The following is an 18306-nucleotide window of genomic DNA, read 5'->3' on the forward strand; positions in this document are numbered from 1 at the left end:
ATGTGTTTGAATCCCTGCAAAGCCTTGCTTAGTGGTCCAAGGTTCTCCGTCTAACATAACCTCTCAGGCTTCAATTTCCATCAATTAAATAAGGATAATAATGCTCCCGTCCTAGGATGTTTAGGAGGATGGAGAAAGATACACAGGTGAAAAGACACAGCACAGCAACCAGCACATAATAGGTGCTCAGCCCCTTACGTCTCCCCTCTGGTCATGAAATGTCTTTGCTACCTCATCAGTTTGAAAGACTCTCACTCTCCAAGGTCATTTCTCCTCTTTTTTTTTTTTTTTTAAGATGTTGGGGGTAGGAGTTCAGTAATTTCTTTATTTATTTTTGCTATGTTGGGTCTTCGTTCCTGTGCGAGGGCTTTCTCTAGTTGTGGCAAGCTGGGGCCACTCTTCATCGCGGTGCGCGGGCCCCTCACTACCGCGGCCTCTCTTGTTGCGGAGCACAGGCTCCAGACGCGCAGGCTCAGTAGTTGTGGCTCACGGGCCTAGTTGCTCCGTGGCATGCGGGATCCTCCCAGACCAGGGCTCGAACCCGTGTCCCTCGCATTGGCAGGCAGATTCTCAACCACGGCGCCACCAGCGAAGCCCTCCTTATATTATTGTATGGCCTGTTGTCTTGATCCATGTGAGAGAAGGATGTTCTTGTGTGAAGAGATGGGGAGTGGGCAAATCAGAAAGAGAAAGCCATGTGTTAGGAACAGAGAACAGGATGTTGTTGTAATCGAAATGGATTAAAACTTCTTCCCAAACCAGGTGGCCAATGGCCCGCTGCCTCTGCCAGAGCCCCAGGTGCATTTCTGCCCATCTCCTGGTCGCCTAGGTGTGCTCCAGAGCCTAGTGCCACCCCACCAGGACGGCCTTCATCCTCTCCTGATTTAGGATCTTCAGCTTCATCCCAAAATGAGAAACGTCACAGTGCTTTGGTAGATGGTATTAAATTGAGGCTCTACTTCCATAGAACTGAATTTTAATCTTAAACATTTCTTTGGAAACTCCTGAGATTTGATAACTGACTCAGTGAGCATCTACATCCAACATTTCTCCACCCTCGTGGGCCTGGTTTACTGGTACCTGGCTGCAAAATCCCAACAACAATATAGCTTTAAGTTCAAGATTTATTTCCCTCTTCCTTCTTGGCTTCCCAGTTGGTACAGGACATGCATTCCAATGGAAACACAATGCCAAGCGTGGTTAGGCTGCCTATGGCTTTATTGCCTTGGTTCAGCTACGTTTTCGATAAGTAGGATTTTGTGGGCTGGCCTGGGGACTTTGCCATTATGTATCATTTTCTGGCTATGGGAGGTGAGGCCCAAATTCTAAATGACTGGCTTACCAACATACTTTCAGAATTTACATTGGGAAAAGCCACTTCTTTTGTGAATGGCTGGAACTAGAAGCATGATTCAGATTAAAGAAGGGAATTTCTAAATGACGAGAGGGCCCACAGGAAATCTGTTTGCAAGAGGGGCTGACGTGCCTTAGGAAGACAAGCAGGGCACACTTAGGTTCTTAGAGCAAGAGTCAAGGTCAGAGAGACTGGTGACTCTGAGTAGAGAACACTGTCCTTCAGGCCAGCCCATGGACCAATGCCCATGTCTCAGAGCAAAGAGAGGCAAAAAACAGAGAGCCTATCATCGCTTCAAAATAAAAAGTTGTTTTTGAAAAAGGATTTAGAATATCCAAGGAAGGGTTTTCACCATGAGACCCTGTGTTCCTGCGGCATTGGGTAGGATTAGTGTTCTATAGCACACATGCTGGGAGATGCACATCAAAGAAACTGGATTCTGGACCAACTGTCTTTTCCCCCATTGTCCTGACATCCCAGTCCCAGACCTGACCTGCCCGGCTTTGCCTCCATCTGTGGCCAAGCTTGCCCTGAAGTCGTATCTCACAGAGTTGGTTGTATTTGAGAAGGTTTTCTAGAAAAGTTATGTCTTGGTTTATTTTTAATTTTTGCCTTTCTTAGCCAGTCCTGTCAAACTTCTGTCAGTCTGTGACACGTGCCATGCCTCATCCACAGCACCTAATGGGATGTGACACAGGTAGGAGGTCAGGTAACGATAACCAAAAGTCTGGAGGAAGCGGATTCATTGTTGTAATAATAACTGGATACTCTCAAAAGGTATCATGACATGAACATGACAAGAATAGATCTGGAAGAAAGAAGTAATTGTTTCTGGTGCAGCTCACCTGCAGTGTGTGCACACTTGGGTTGATATCTGTATCTCTACTGACGCACAGCCTAGATCAATGGTTCTTAAATTTCAGTGGCCCTAAGAATCACCAGAGGAAGCCCTGTCAATGCTGTTACATTAGCATCTAGGAGAAGGGCCTCACCAGGTGATACTGAAGCAGGAGATTCTAGGAGCACACTGTCTACTATGATATCACTTTAAAAAAAATCATGTTAGTTGAGAGTCTTGTTACTTGCAATTCATGTTACATGAAACATTTAAAACAGATAACCTCTACCCACTCTCACTAGCTCATACATTTATCAAATGATGTTTTAATTCCCTTGCACATCATTCAGAAACAAACCAATGCAGGGGTATGTGTGTGTGTGTGTGTGTATGTATTGAAAAATGAAGGGTAATAATCATTTCCAACTTGTTGGAACCTCAACATAATTTGTGATATTCCTAGGGCTCTGGGAAAAACCGATTTTTGTTTTGTTTATTTTGCATAGTCATAGTCAAGGAATCATGAGAGAGAGTGTGAATATTACCTTTATGAGCCCTGTAAAAGCCTCTATGAGTGCTTTGAAAAGCTTTTTTTTAATTGACCAAAAAGAAATCCTAACAAATGAATCTGATAGACTTGGGAACTTGTTTGCTATTGGATATTCTGGCTGATCTTTAGAAGCCCCAGCTGGAGCCATAACCCAAGGACAAAACAGATTTAGGAAAATAGAATAAGACTCAGTGATTCGAGGGTATATAACAGATATAGTCTCAGTAATACACAATCTCAGACGTAACCCAGATGCCTTGCTGTGAGCTTCTTTAACTGGACAGTGGTGATCCACATCACCCTAGTGTCTCCCAAAACTATTGTAAGCAACATGGCAGACTCTAATAAAAAGTATCAAAGATTTTATAGCCCTTCTAACCACCCTTCCTCAACAAGGAGGTTTCTAAGTTTCTCTGAGTCCTCTGATATTGTTGTCCTGATGTAGTTCAGTGATCTCCAAAGTGGTGTGTCCAGAATTGACCCACTGGGTATAGAAGAAAATGTTGGAGCTTTTCATATCAGTTTTATCTAAAAATAAAGAAGTTTAACATAACTAACACTAATACATATGTTGGAGTTTGGTATCCTCACAGGCAATATGTCCCAAATGCAATCATGGGACCCCTGTAGTATTCCCAGGATCTTAAGAAAAGAGTAGAGACTCTTTGATCAAGGAGGTTGGTGACAGCCCCTCATTCAGCAATGAGCTGTCGGTTATTGGAAGATATTGCAGTGGACATGTTCCTGGCTATTATGGATCATGTTATGTAGATTTCACTAAACTAATCCTCACAGAATGAACATGTGGCTTAAAACAATTCCTACAAGGAATTGCCTATGCCTTTACTACAGAAAACCCAGAAAATGTCCAAATAACCTAAATAATCAGTTGATGATAATAATAATTCAAACACAAGAGAATGCCAAGAAAATGAAAAAACTGATATTTTTTCTACTCCCGAAGTGGACTCTTCATCTGCCCACATCATGGGATATTTTAAAAATAGGAGATAACTTATTGGATTTGGAAAGAAGCTGGCCAATCTGTGAGAAAGTGCTTTTTGAAGAGTTGCATGCTATGAAAAGAACAATTTGAAAGTGGATATTTGGAAACATTTCTATGTTTATGTGATTTTTTTTTACATGAAAAAAATCTCTGTGTCACTTATAAAAACTCTCATATCAGTACACTTAAAGAAAGTATCAAAAATCTGTTGAAAATTCTTCCAAAATGAGTTTTGGTGAGTTTTGGCCCTATTTATTAACTGTACAAAAGTGAAAATCATTAGTTAGGAAAAGTAACTGAGTGATGTCAGGGAAGATGAAATGTACTAGCAGAATTTAAACAAAAACCTTTGCATAATCAATAGGATGAAATGAAAATGTGCATCTAAAGGGACACTTCTTCCATCTGGTTCTGTGCATCTTTGCAAGGGAACTTGTTCAGCTGTGATAAGCAATAAACCCAAGTATCAAAGAAAAGGAAGGAAGGGAGGAAGGAAGGATGAAAGGAAGGAAAGGGAGCAAACCCATGACGTGAATTAGAACCACTGTGTCACAAGTATTAAACCAGTGCATTCTAATGTAACAAAGTGTATCCAATCATACTACTCTCACTAAAAATTATTAATAGGTTTCATAGTGAGAGCAAAGTTTTTAACTTAATAAATAACAAATTACTTTTAAATATATATATTTATATATAGAGAGATACAAATACGAACTCTGTCTCAAACTAAAATTTTCTTCTATGTACATTTTATAATGAATAAAATATATACATTGATAGTACCTGAATATTTTAAATCTCTCTCTCTGTGTGTGTGTGTGTGTGTGTGTGTGTGTGTCTGTCTGTCTGTCTGTCTGTCTCTCCCTCTCGTTTTTTTTTACGGCTCGGATAAACAGTCAAAACAGTTTGAAGACCACTGATTTAAATAGGAGTGAAAATGACATCTGGAAACATCCAAGAGAGGTGGAATTAATTTGGTTGATAATAATGTCGGCCTGAGAGCAGTGGCTAGGAGAGGGATCCACGGGGGTGAGTTGCTGGGAATGGGGAGGAGAGGCAGACTGGACTTGTTCTTTGTCAGTTTGTCTGTGTGTCAGGCTGTGTGAGAGAGATGAAGAAGAGAAGGAGAGCACTGCTGTGGGGAGAACTTTCTCGTGTGTTGCTCCATGACATTCAGTGTATTGGACTTCCCACTTTGATGCCTTTTCAAGAGCCTTAAACAAAGGTCTGAATGACTTTTCCATGCTTTTAGGGTAACTGACTTGTGATTCCGTTTGTGACACTGAGCCGAGATTGTCATGATGAGACCTAGCTGTCTATGGGCAATAGAGGCATCACCTGTGTCTTTACCATAGAAAACTCTGGTCCAAAAATCCCAAATAGTCAAAGAGTATGGCTCACCAGACTGATGACAAGAACAAATCTTTTAGTTCCAACATTGCCAACTTAGTGAACATGTGTAAATATAGAAATACAAATTTATCAAAATAAAATGTTTAATTTGCTCAACATAAAAATAATTTGGGCAAGAAATGATACTTCAAAGGTGCATGGAGTCAGACTGTGAGGGTAAAATGCGAGAATCCAAACTTAGAATGCACTTGCCATTGGAGACTTGGAAATGGGCCAGCAAAAGGAAATCTATGGCTCCCTTAAAAGCAAACGTGATACGTAAACAGAAAAGCATGGGGTGCCTATTGACCGGTCACCTCACTGGAGTCCCCAGCCGCCTTCCGACAACTGGGACCATGCAAGTGATAAGACCACATCCAGCTCTCTACGGAAATCACATGGACCTTTCCACTATAAACCCGAAGACATACAGACTTCTAGAAACAGCAGAAGTGTGTAAGGAGCTCTTCAAGATAGGCAGAAAGGTGAGCGGATATGGAGGCCAAGGTGAGGCATGAAATAAGGAATCCGGGATGTGATATTTTAAGGTGATAGAACTGAGATGCCAAGATTCTTAAGCCTTTGGAGAAGTTTCCCAAGGCTGAGTATAGGAATCCCAAATATAAGGAATAAGGAAATAGAGAAAGACGCTATGAATCATATACAAATCTACACGTGTACATGAGTGTATGTGAGCAATAGCGTAGAAATCATGATATTAAGAAACATTTCTAATCATAAATGCTTTGAAAATAAAATTGCCCCTTTAGGTATTACAGCTTCTACGACTATGCAAAACAATGCAGGGTGCTGGATGCTTTCAATATGACCATTTTATTAGGTCAAGCTGCCACAACAAAGCTCCACAAACTGGGTGGCTTCAACAACAGAAATTTATTTTCTCAAAGTTCTGGTGGCTAGAAGTTCGATATTAAGGTGTCCATAGGGTTGGTTCCTTCTAAGGGCTGTGAGGTGTTAAAAAACAAAATCTACTAGTAAATTTTAAAGATCTTATCGGCTTTATTCAACAACTTGTGAATTGGGCAGCACCCAATCTAGCAGATAGAAAGGAGCTCCAAGGAGCTGTACAACATGATACAAGCGGAAGGGAAAAGGAACAAGGAAGTTGTACTAGGCAAAAAAGCAGGTTGGTTATTGCAAGGTTACTTTCCTTTAGGGGACAGTAGGGGTCCACCAGGCAGATCAGCTAACTAATGCTGATCAAGTGATTCCTCATTGACTGGTTTAAGATTCCATTTCTGGGACAGCTAAAACCATTAACTAAGTTAAGTCTTGGTTTGATGATGTAGGGATTAGCATAAGCAACTCCGTATTGGGCGTGTTGTCTTGTTTTCAACACAGGGAAAGAGCTGTTCCATGTTTCTTTCCTAGCTTCTGATGGTTTGTTGGCAATCTTTGCTGTTCCTTGTAACTGGCTGACTTCTCCCTGTGTCTTCACATCATTTTCCCTCTCTGTGTCTGTCTCTGTGTCCAAATTTCCTCTCTTTATAAGCACACTAGTCACATTGGATTAGGGGCCCATTCTGTTCCAGTATGACCTCATCTTAACTAATTACATTTGCAATGACCTTATTTCCAAATAAAGTCACATTTTGAGGTACTGGGGGTTAGGACTTCAACATATGAATTTGGGAGGGACACAGTTCAATCCATACCAACCATGATTATGTAAAAACACTGTGGTTTGGGTCAAGGGCTGGAACTTGCCAAGCTTGCAGTTCTGCATGACTATCACGCATCACATCTGCCCTCAATTGCCCCATATGCAGCCTCCATCCTGTACCCAGTGTGTGGTACCGCAGAGATAGAAACCAACCAGAAATATTTTGAGGCAAGGATCAGTTCTATAATTTACATTCTTGTCGCTAGCCATGCCTTCCCACGGCTGTTTGCTCCTTTCCATATGTCATACCCTTTGCTCTTCTAAAGCTGCAGATAAAAGATTTCAGACCAGGCAACATTTCAGGGTGTCTGTTCCATCTGTAAAATCTCTTCCCAAATGAACAGTGAAAGGAAACACTTTAAAGGTCTTATTTCAATAAACTTTTCATTCTGGACATACTGAAAGTGGGATTTAAAAAAAAAAATTCTTGCCCTTTACTTGCTTTCATTTTCAATATGAATAAAGAATTTGTCCTTACCTCAGGGCAGGATGCTTTCCTTCAGAATACAGCGGCTAGAAGTACAACACTTAGATAGTCATAAATCCTTAGTGTAGGTGATAAACAGAAAGTATTCACGACCTGTGAGGATAAAAATCTTCCACAGCCGTCAAGTGTTGCTTTTGGTATTCCTGTGGCCATTATTCATGGTGTGAATAATGAGGAAGGCCTTGGAAACAGCCAGCAGGCTCCAGGAGCGAGGTGAGGAGGTGAGGTGGGTGACTCAGCTGCCATAGGTAATTTCCAGCTAGAAATTACAAGTAGAAAATCTGAATTGAACTGAAGTTTCTCAACCGAAAAACATCTTCCTGAAATATTAAAATAACCCAATCTGAACCCAATACAGAAAACTATAAGTCTCTGGATTGGTGGAAGATACTTTATTTATTTATTTGATGTGGACCATTTTTAAAGTCTTCACTGAATTTGTTACAATATTGCTTCTGTTTTATGTTTTGGTATTTTGGCCCTGAGGCATGTGGGATCTTAGTTCCCCGACCAGGGATCGAACCCGCACCCCCTGCATTGGAAGTGAAGTCTTAACCACTGGACTGCCAGGAAAGTCCCAGAAGATACCTTAAAAATGTGTTTATGTCTGCAATTTTAGGGGGTTCTCTGAGAAGAAAGGGTGAGTAATGGTTACAGGGTATGACCTTTCTCAAAGATAGAAGCCACACCTGTGTGTGATCATTTGACAGGGGACCTTTTGAGCCTCTTCCAACCTTGTGATTCTATTAGTCTTTGACCTCTGGGTGGTGAAGACATTCATAAGCCCAAACAGGGCAGAGTGAAGGGAGTTTGGGCCACAAATCCAAAAACCTTTACCTATTCCAGCTCTGAACTAAAGTATTCAGTCCTGGAAGTGAGAGAAAAAGGGGGAGCCGGCAACAGCATTCCAAAAAACGTATTGAGTACCTACACTCAATGATAATCGTGACCATTTCCATAGGAGATGAAGGACAGTCTACCCCAGAGACAAACTCTTAGGTCCAGTTTTGGTGGATAAAAGGCATTCAAGCCATTCCAATACTTACGTGTTTAAGTCTTAGGAGTTAGGGAAGCTCCATTTGCTCTCAAATGCACCAGAATTAGATTGAGCATAAGCATCTGCATGGTTCCTACAACAAGAGGCAGCTTTGGTCACTGCTCCCAGGATAAGTCAATGCTACAGAAGGGACAGAGGTCATTGAGCCAACTGAAACCAAGAGGGAACAAGATGGCAGCTGTTGGTTAATTACCCCCCTCCCTATGATGATCTGTGGATAAGCCCAACCCACTTCCTTAAAAAAAACTGTGGTAAAATATACATACCATAAAAGTTACCCCCAAATTTTAAACTATTTTAAGTGTATAATTCAGTGGCATTAAGTACATTCAACAATACTGTGCACCCATCACCGCTACCCATATCCAAAACTTTGTCATCATCCCAAATAGAAACTCTCCACTTCCTGTTTAATCCAAAAGAAAGAAACGTGCAAATCGTCTTCTCTCTCCTCTTCGACTCCAAGCACTGCTTCAGTCTTGCAGTGACATCTATGGAGAAACAGCCATACTGAGAATAGGCCGTGACCACCATAACTGCACAACTGTCCTCGCTAAGGTTCCATGACCTGCATGGGACCAGAGACTGGGCTGCACCACGCTGATGGAGAGAACACACTCAGACCCTCCACCAGTATTTTTCCAGGAAAACTGCGTCCCCCACATGGTCTGCTCATTATGTGCCGAGATAAGCACTCAATTGATTTTAAAAATGCCATAAACTCGATAATTAGAAAATGAAGTGGACCAGTCTGTTTTCACTCTTAGGGGTTAATGACAAAGGACACACAATAAACAAATAGTGTTAAGGCTGAAAAATGACTCCTTTCTCTTGGTCATCTGTCTGGACTGGGCTCTTTTTTTTTTTTTTTTTTTTGTTGTACGCGGGCCTCTCACTGCTGTGGCCTCTCCCGTCGCGGAGCACAGGCTCCGGACGCACAGGCCCAGCGGCTGGGCCGTGGCATGCGGGATCCTCCCGGCCCGGGGCACGAACCCGCGTCCCCTGCATCGGCAGGCGGACTCCCAACCACTGCGCCACCAGGGAAGCCCTGGACTGGGCTCTTAAAGCTCCAACAGTTTTGTTTCTTTAGGAGGGAGCAGTATATCTCTGGAATTAGAATGGCCAGAGCACGAGGGCCAGGGCATAGAGCTGCCCAGCCTTGCTTTCCTCTACTCCTCAGGCTGTTCCACCCCAATCGCTGGGAACGGCTAACACCAATTCTGCCCCTGGGGTGAGGAAAGGTTACGGGCAACAAAGCTTCTCTGCGTCATTCAGGTCTCCTTCTAGAATACAGGATCAGCTTTGATGAGATACCAGTTCCATCTGTGCCACCCCTCCTGGGATCTTCTCCCCTTCAGGTACTCAAGGCCACCTGATAACACGTGCATATTTTGTCTTTGGTGGCTTCTCTGCTGTGATAATATTCTAAGTCTTTCTTTCATCTCTAGGAGATAAATTGAATGGCTGGGGCTTGTGAGTTACAGCCCTCATTACGAATGGCGAAACTCTAAAAGAACCATTAGCTAAAACCCCAAAACTTACCTGTTGGACAATTTCTAGGTGCTCCCTTTCCCAGAGGAGGAGCATCAGAAGACCAGAACTTGGGGCTGACGATGGTAAGAACCAGCAGAGGCAGTAAGCTGGGAGCTTGAGACCATGAAACCAGACACTGGACTCAATACTCTGAATCATAGAATTCCATAAGTGGAAACAACTGTAAGGATATTTTTAGACCAGTGAGCCTCAAACAATTCACACTGGTTAAAATATAGATCCCAAGGCTCTTTCCTAACCTATTCATTCAGAGTTTCTTGGAGGTGGCATCCAGAAATCTGTATCTTTTAACAGTGTGCCAGGTTATTCTGGTGTTGTGTCAATTCTAGGAAACAGTGGTCGCATTGATCAAACCTCCCACAGAAGATGCATCTGGAAGACCCATGAGACAATCCCCTCTTTGTTCTGGACTTGCACTCCTGTGAATGCAGCCTGAGTTGGCCTTGAATCACAGTGGAGAATCATCACTGAGCTTAGGGTCAGCGCATATTCTCAAGTCCTCTACCCCGGAATCACCATCATGTTTACTCTTGAAGCTCGAAAGGCCCAAGGCAAGGATGAGGTGTGACAAACTGGAAGCATCATTTAAGCCTAGTTATTTACTCTGCCCTTCTTTCTTATGTCCATCGGTCATTGTTAAAATCGATGGTTTCCATCCCATCCTGGGTATCAAATTATAACACAGATAGGAACTAGACTTCATTCTATAGCACGGTTCACATTTCAATTCCACAGATATTTAATGAGCAAATAACTCAGCAAAGTATTAAAGTGCTAGGCAGTTCATACATAAATCTATAACTCAGATACAAGATAGAATTGATATCTGCCCCAAGAGAGATGCAAAATGTTATGCATGTTCAAAAAAGGCAAAGATGACATCTCGTTGAGAGTGGGCTGAAGACACACAGGGCCCTTTTGGGGAGAGGTCCTATTTGAGCTGGAGCTTAAAGTACCATCTGCATAGATGTGCTAAGGAAGGCCTATCATACATAGAAAATCTTGTGAGTCAAGCAATGAATGTAGAAAACGTGTGTTGAGGGTGGGAGTGATCATAGAATAGTCAACTTTAAGGCTAAAAAAAAGTGGGTTAGGCTAGTGCATGGAGGGCCTTTGCACTAAAGAATTTGGAATTCATTTTCCAAAAGTGGGGAGTCAAGGAGTGGCCATAGCGGGCAGAGTGAAGCCAGGTCAGATTGGAGTCAAGGGTTCCCTGTCAAGAGGTAAGAGGTACTAAAATGTTTACAAGTCCAAAAATTTGGAAACAACCTGTATTAGTCTCCTATGGCTACTGTAACAAATTACCACAAATTTCATGGCCTAAGAAAACATACATTTATTCTCTTTGAGTTCTGGAGGTCAGACCTCCAAAAATCTGTTTCTCTAGGCCAAAATCAAGGTGGCTCTAGAGGAGAATGTGTTTGCTTGCCTTTTCCAGCTTCTAGAGCTGCATTCCTTGCATTTCTTGGCTCTTGGCTTCTTCTGAAACAAGCATGTGACATTTTTGTAATTAAAATAAAGACAGGAGGAGTGAATGAGGGCCAGAAATAGCGCAGTGAAGATGAAAAGGGAAGAACTGATGCAGAGATGAAGTCTCTAAGATTCACCAACCCATCAGATCTCAGAGACAATGGAGGAAAGACCGCTCTCAGGCAGTAAGCCTGGGTGACAGAATGGCTAGGCTGCCAGCAGACATCTGTGCAGGAGGAGATAGTTTGGGGAAGAGGAGGCATCTTTCAGATGTGTTTGTCCTTTGGGTCTCATTGTAAATCTACAAAATCAGACATTTTACTGGAGGGATCTGGCAAGTCGTATTTTAAAAAGTGTTCCATGTGGATCATAGCATCCTAGACCTAGAGCAGTGGCTCTAAAAATGTGGTGCTGGAACCAGCATCACCTACATCATCTGCGAACTTGTTAGAAATGCAAACTCTCAGGCTTCCTCCCAGACCTACAGGATCAGAAACTCTAGGGTTGGAGTCCTGAGATCTGAGATTGAACAAGCCCTCCAGAGGATTCTGATGCATGCTCAGTTGGAAAAACCACTGACCTAGAGAGCTTCTAAGGATCCAGATGACACTGATAATTTCAGTCTAAATCTTGCATGGGCAATTTTATTCCGTCTCTCCTGTGGACCCAATAAAAAATAAAACCCTATGGTCCATCCTGAGACCTTACTCTCCACTGAGACTGACTGGGTAACTCATGCACACTGTCCCAAAGCCAAAAGTCAGGATGGTAACCCTTTCCACTATTAACTGCAAAAAACCCAGCTTTCCAGAAGAAAAATATCCACTCTCTTCATGGGACCTCCTCATTGTAGAAGCTGCTTGGGCACTATATTATTCACTAGACAGGTAAAAATACTTCCAGACTTATCTGATCTGAGTCTTATAGACTCTTTGAAGCTCATCGACTCATGTTATTGGAAGAGAATGGAATAGAGCATCTAGTCTAATCCCATTTTACCAATTAAGAAATGGAGGGGCCCAGAGCTAGTTGGTAACTTTGTATTGTAACAGAGAACACAGTTTGTGACAAACCTGGACTCAGACTTTCAGACTCATTTCACTGACCCCCCATTGCGTCAGCTTGGATGGAACAGGTGCCTCATCTTCTAACCCTAAGACGCTGCAAGCCCAGTGTAGCTGCCAGGGCCATCCATCCATGTTCAGGGAATTCAGGGTCTCCAGGAATGGTGTGGATTTGGATTCCTATTGGCACAGGCAGAGGAGATAAAGGGAACAAGGAGAAATGCTTTTTCTAGACGTGCTACATTAATAATAGCTCTTGCTACAGAGGTTCCCCCATGTACCAGGTAGATCTTTACCTCAAAACAACTTTGTAAAATGGGCACAACTATCCCAGTTTTACCCACGAGGCACAGAGAGGCTAAGTACATGATCAAGTCCAAACAGTGGACAATGAGTGGAGGTAGGATTAAAACCTCAACTCTGAATCCTGGGCTTTCCTCATGGAGCCATACTGCTTTCTGGTGAGCTGCTTTTGAACTGGGGGTGTGATTCCTTTCAGTCTCTAAATCCGTGACTCCTAACCCCGACTGCAGGTTAGAATCGTGGGGAATCCTAACCCCGACTGCGGGTTAGAATCGTGGGGAATCCTAACCCCGACTGCGGGTTAGAATCGTGGGGAATCCTAACCCCGACTGCGGGTTAGAATCGTGGGGAATCCTAGCCCCGACTGTGGGTTAGAATCGTGGGGAATCCTAGCCCCGACTGCGGGTTAGAATCGTGGGGAACTTTCAAAAGTACTAATAGCTGCTGCCCTTTCTCCCACTCCCGTTAAAACAGAGCCTCTGCGTTCTGATACCAAAGTACCAGTATTATTGATATTCTTTTTTAAAGCTCCCCAGATAATGCTAATTGCTGATGGGATGCAAACCACTTTCCTAAGTGTTTAATTTGCTTCAAAATCATTTAGCTAACCAGGAATAGACATCTGTTCTTTAGGCAAGTGGTGGATAGTTAATTAATTAAATGACACAAACCGACGATTGAATTATATTTAGAAGTTAGATAAAGAAAGGAAATGGGGGGCCTCCCTGGTGGCGCAAGTGGTTGAGAGTCCGCCTGCCGATGCAGGGGATGCGGGTTCGTGCCCCGGTCTGGGAGGATCCCATGTGCCGCGGAGCGGCTGGGCCCGTGAGCCGTGGCCGCTGAGCCTGCGCGTCCGGAGCCTGTGCTCCGCGACGGGGGAGGCCGCAACAGTGAGAGGCCCGCGTACCGCAAAAAAAAAAAAAAAAAAAAAGAAAGGAAATGGGGGCTTCCCTGGTGGCGCAGTGGTTGCGAGTCCGCCTGCCGATGCAGGGGATGCGGGTTCGTGCCCCGGTCTGGGAAGATCCCACATGCCGCGGAGCGGCTGGGCCCGTGAGCCATGGCTGCTGAGCCTGCGCGTCCGGAGCCTGTGCTCCACAACGGGGGAGGCCACAACAGTGAGAGGCCCGCATAACGCCAAAAAAAAAAAAAGGAAATGGGGGAAAGGAGAGTTGAGTTTTTATTAAATAGTTTATTTGTGGGCAGGTATGCAAGACTGTTGCTGGATGTCAGAAATAACAGCTCATCTTGGGGACCCCCACTGGTACCCCCGGCCCCCAAGATTCCCCTGAACAGTGTTATCCTGGTGTTTGAAAATGTATATGTGTTTAAAAGTAATTAAAGCAAATTGGAAGTTAATTATTCTGAACATTACTTTGCCAAGAGAAAGTCCTTTTTAAATTTAACAAGTTTTCTATTTAAAGCATTTTGGGTCATGTACCTAGGTTAAACATAGAAGACAGTAATCTCATGGTAATTCCTTGGGTCTTATCCAACAGAATTTTTAAAATAGCATATTCATTAAGGTTAAAAATAGATCTTGAACAGAGGTCTTTCTTTAAGGAAATCTATACCTCCCACTCTTTTTTTTTTTTTTTTTTTTTTTTTTCTTTTTGCGGTATGCGGGCCTCTCACTGTTGTGGCCTCTCCCGTTGTGGAGCACAGGCTCAGCGGCCATGGCTCACGGGCCCAGCCGCTCCGCGGCATATGGGATCCTCCCAGACCGGGACACGAACCCGTATCCCCTGCATCGGCAGGCGGACTCTCAACCACTGCGCCACCAGGGAGGCCCTATACCTCCCACTCTTTAATTAAAGCTTCCTGGTAGGAGCCATGCTCCCAGAAATTCTAGTCCTTTTGATTTTTTAAAAGCTTATATCCCCTGAGACTCGAAGTAACCAACGTTCTATTTTTGAGTGTGACTACTCAGGCAGTGACGAATCCCAGAAAGCCTCCACCTGTAGCCATCAAAGCCTCCCTCACCTCCTTCTTCACAGGGACAAGACATCAACCCAGATGGCAAAACCCAACCACTAACTGCATCCCCAGAAAACTGCCATCTGCTTTCAAACTCTTTTAAAACTGAACCCAAAACTGGTTTATAGACTACATATTTACTTTTATTTTCCTGCCTGAAAATTTTCATACCTTATTTACTTATACATTTATTTAATCTTGAAACTTCAGTAATAGAATTTCTTATGACTGGAGTAAATTTTTTATCAATAAAGACCTCTACAAGTTTCTGGAGCATTCCTCCACCTCTCCAGGTCAGATGAAAATGTCCAAAATCCTGCAATTTAGAGAGAAAGGTGCTGGGAAAAAATCTTTGCAATAGACTTAAGTTAGTAGGATTTCTTAGCCTGGAGGAAACTGGCTTCAGGGTAACCCCTTAATTGTCTAAATGTATACAAAGATGGCTCTACCATCTTTGCATGGTAGAAGGGGTAACCAGCTATTTCGCACATTCACTGAGAAAGAACAAAGGAAGCCTAGTTAAACTGCCAGAGGAGGGATTTGGAGGAATCGTAAGAGGAAAACTTTTGCACTGAAAGAGGAAGGACTCTTTTTTTAAAGCCTTAAAGAAAAAGCAACATACTCCCTTGTATTGACTGGAGTTTAGCCATTCTTGAAGGGAGGAGAATTCATTGAGAACTTTTCACTGAACTGTAACACAAATCCAACAACTAGCTCCTTTTTAAAAGATGAAATCGTTGGTTCAGGTAAATACAAGTCCAAGGGTGGGCTCCGGGCATTGCCGGATTCAGGGGTTTGAACAATAAGATGGGCACTCTGTCTCTTTTCATCTCCCACTCTGCTTGGCTTTATGCACTGAAAGAATTTCTTCTTGTGACAGCCAGATTGCTGCAGGCAGCTTTGAGCTTATTCTGCTCTTAAAGCTCCTTTTCCAATATCTGTATCAGTGAAGGATTCTGATTAGCCTTGACTCTGTCCCTAGGCCATTCACTGGTTCCAGAATAATTGAATCCGTCAGACTGGGTTGCGTGCCCGTCCTCATGGCAGAGGCAGTGAGACCCCTCAGGTGGCAGAACCCACAGATCATATGGAGTGCAGGAAAGAGAGTTCCAAAAGACAAAGAGGCAAGACGGGCAGAGAAATCACATGGTTACTGCAGAGATAATTTGGGAAGAATTCTTGTTTTCCTGCAATCACAGGATGACAACCGTGAACTGAGATTTTAACAGACTACCCTGATGTCCCAAACCCCAAAGCTAAACACTAATTTTTTTTTTTGGCTAAACTTTAAGCTTGGAATATCTTTCATTGTTTTTGTATTTTGGTTTTGGCTTTTTTGAGGGGGAGGGGGTGGGTGGAGGCAAAATAATAAGCTCCTGATAAGCTAGTTAGAATAGGAAGCCATGTAACTTCCCTTAATCTTTGGATCACTATTAACCAATCTGAATTTGATTTTGGTTTGAGTTCATCGGCCATGACCTTCCACTGTCACCATGTCACAGGGGCCAGATAACTGCCCACCAATGGAACCCTGGCCCTCTTTCTCAGAGTCTAGACTGCAAACTTTCCCTGGCTCCAGAGTACAGGGAGTCCAAAGCGATTGATAGTGACCTTGCTCCCAGGGCACAGGGAAGACAATTGCTGACAGTACATTTGCCAAAGTTTGGGCTGTTTGGTCTTTATTAAAACCCTGTGTATCATTCAGCATCCTGGGAGGATACAGAATTCATCTCAGGTGGCTTGAATGAAGAGATTTTATGAAGAACTCTCTACAGATGAGTGAGCAGGATTAAGGAAACAAACCAGAGAACAAAGATATCCAGAGACTAGCAGTGTTGGAAGCCATTATCACCCCTAAGGCAGAGAGGCAAGGAGGAAATAGAGGTACCAGGGCTGGGTGAGAGCTAAAGGTAGAGACAGGACCACCTGGCAGGATCAGAAGTCATGGAGGAGGTTAGCCATTTGCTGCCTCTCTGATACCCCGGCACTGTCCCCCTGGACCAAATCCACTTGAAGCCAGTCAGCAAAGGACCAGGGATTCAGTCCACAGGGATTGGTGTCCCAGGGCATAGAGTGGGGCAGAGAAGGGAGAGAATGGATTGGAAAACCTAGGTCTGGCTTCCCAACAAGGGAGGTGACACCTAAGAAAACTCAAGGAAGAGGAGGATGCGTTGGTCAAGCCTATGTCCTAAAAATCTAGAGAAAGTATAGCTCTAATCCCATGATGCAACGAGTCTCTCAATGGCCCTAAGGAATTCTGTTCTCAAAGCTATGAGATTTGTTTCTTCCAAATTTTATCCCAGGTAGGCATGCAGTGACATCCATAATAGACTACTGCAACCATTACACCTGGGCTTCCCTGAGAATTAGTGCTCAGGAACAAATTCAAATTAATTATCTGGCTACACAATGGCAGGATTAACCTTAAAGTGGATGCAATGACCATGATTTACATAATCTATTTAATCATTTTTCAATAGAGTTAATATTCAGAATGCAAGTGGGGAGAAATAAATTACATCTTACAGCTTTTTGTGAACACCAGGTTCAGCTCACAAAGAATAAAATTAACATTATCTAAGGTAGAGGACATATCAGGTGCCCGGAGCAATAAATTAGATTACAGGGATCATTAACAACCCTTCCAGAATCTTCGTGTAATATGAATTCATCCAGAAAGTAAATAAACAGTGACACACAAAAGGAGCAGATTTTATTCATCACTTTCCTCTTGGATCCAAACAGAGATAGTCTGATCTGATAGGACCTTATGAGATATTTGACAGGTGTGTGCAATAAACATCAACAACATTTATTTAAGGATCTATTGGAAATATATCTAGAATAGAAGGAACAGGCTGAAAATGAAGCAAATAAAATTTAATTTGAATCTGGGTTCATTTGTTATCTGATCATTTTCTTCATTTAAGTTCCATTCTGGGTGGAACATGTGTGTTTTATTCTTTCTGAAGAAACAAAGGCCTAAGAACTGAGCACTGGAATGGTCTGTTCTCTGGTCCTAAGGAACCTGGTGCTTGAGAGCTATTCTTTGAGGAATCCAGAGAGTTCTTGGGGAAGGTGTTTAGGGAGAGATGCCTTATTTAAAGTGAACTTCCTACAGAGAAAGACAAATACTGAAGGATATTACTTATAAGTGGAATCTAAAAAGTACAACAAACCAGTGAATATAACAAAAAAGAAGCAGACTCACAGACACAGAGAACAAACCAGTGGTTACCAGTGGAGGGGGGGGAGCAAGATGGGGGAGGGGAGTGGGAGGTACAAACTATTGGGTATAAGACAGGCTATAAGGATGTATTACACAATATGGGGAATAGAGCCAATCTTTTGTAATAACTGTAAATGGAAAGTAACCTTTATAAATTGTATTAAAAATTGTTTTAATCTTAAAAACAAAGTGAACTTCCTGAATCTAAAACTTCTAAAAATTTAAATTGCCCCAAGAGAATGAGACTGGAAGAAGAGTCATGGAAAAACAGAAACCGTGTCAATTTAAAAGGGACTTTACATAAAAAAATTAATTTTCCATTAAAGTACTCACTGTGAATT

Source organism: Mesoplodon densirostris, chromosome 20 (genome assembly GCF_025265405.1).
Source record: "Mesoplodon densirostris isolate mMesDen1 chromosome 20, mMesDen1 primary haplotype, whole genome shotgun sequence".
In the NCBI taxonomy this organism is placed as follows: Eukaryota; Metazoa; Chordata; class Mammalia; order Artiodactyla; family Ziphiidae; genus Mesoplodon; species Mesoplodon densirostris.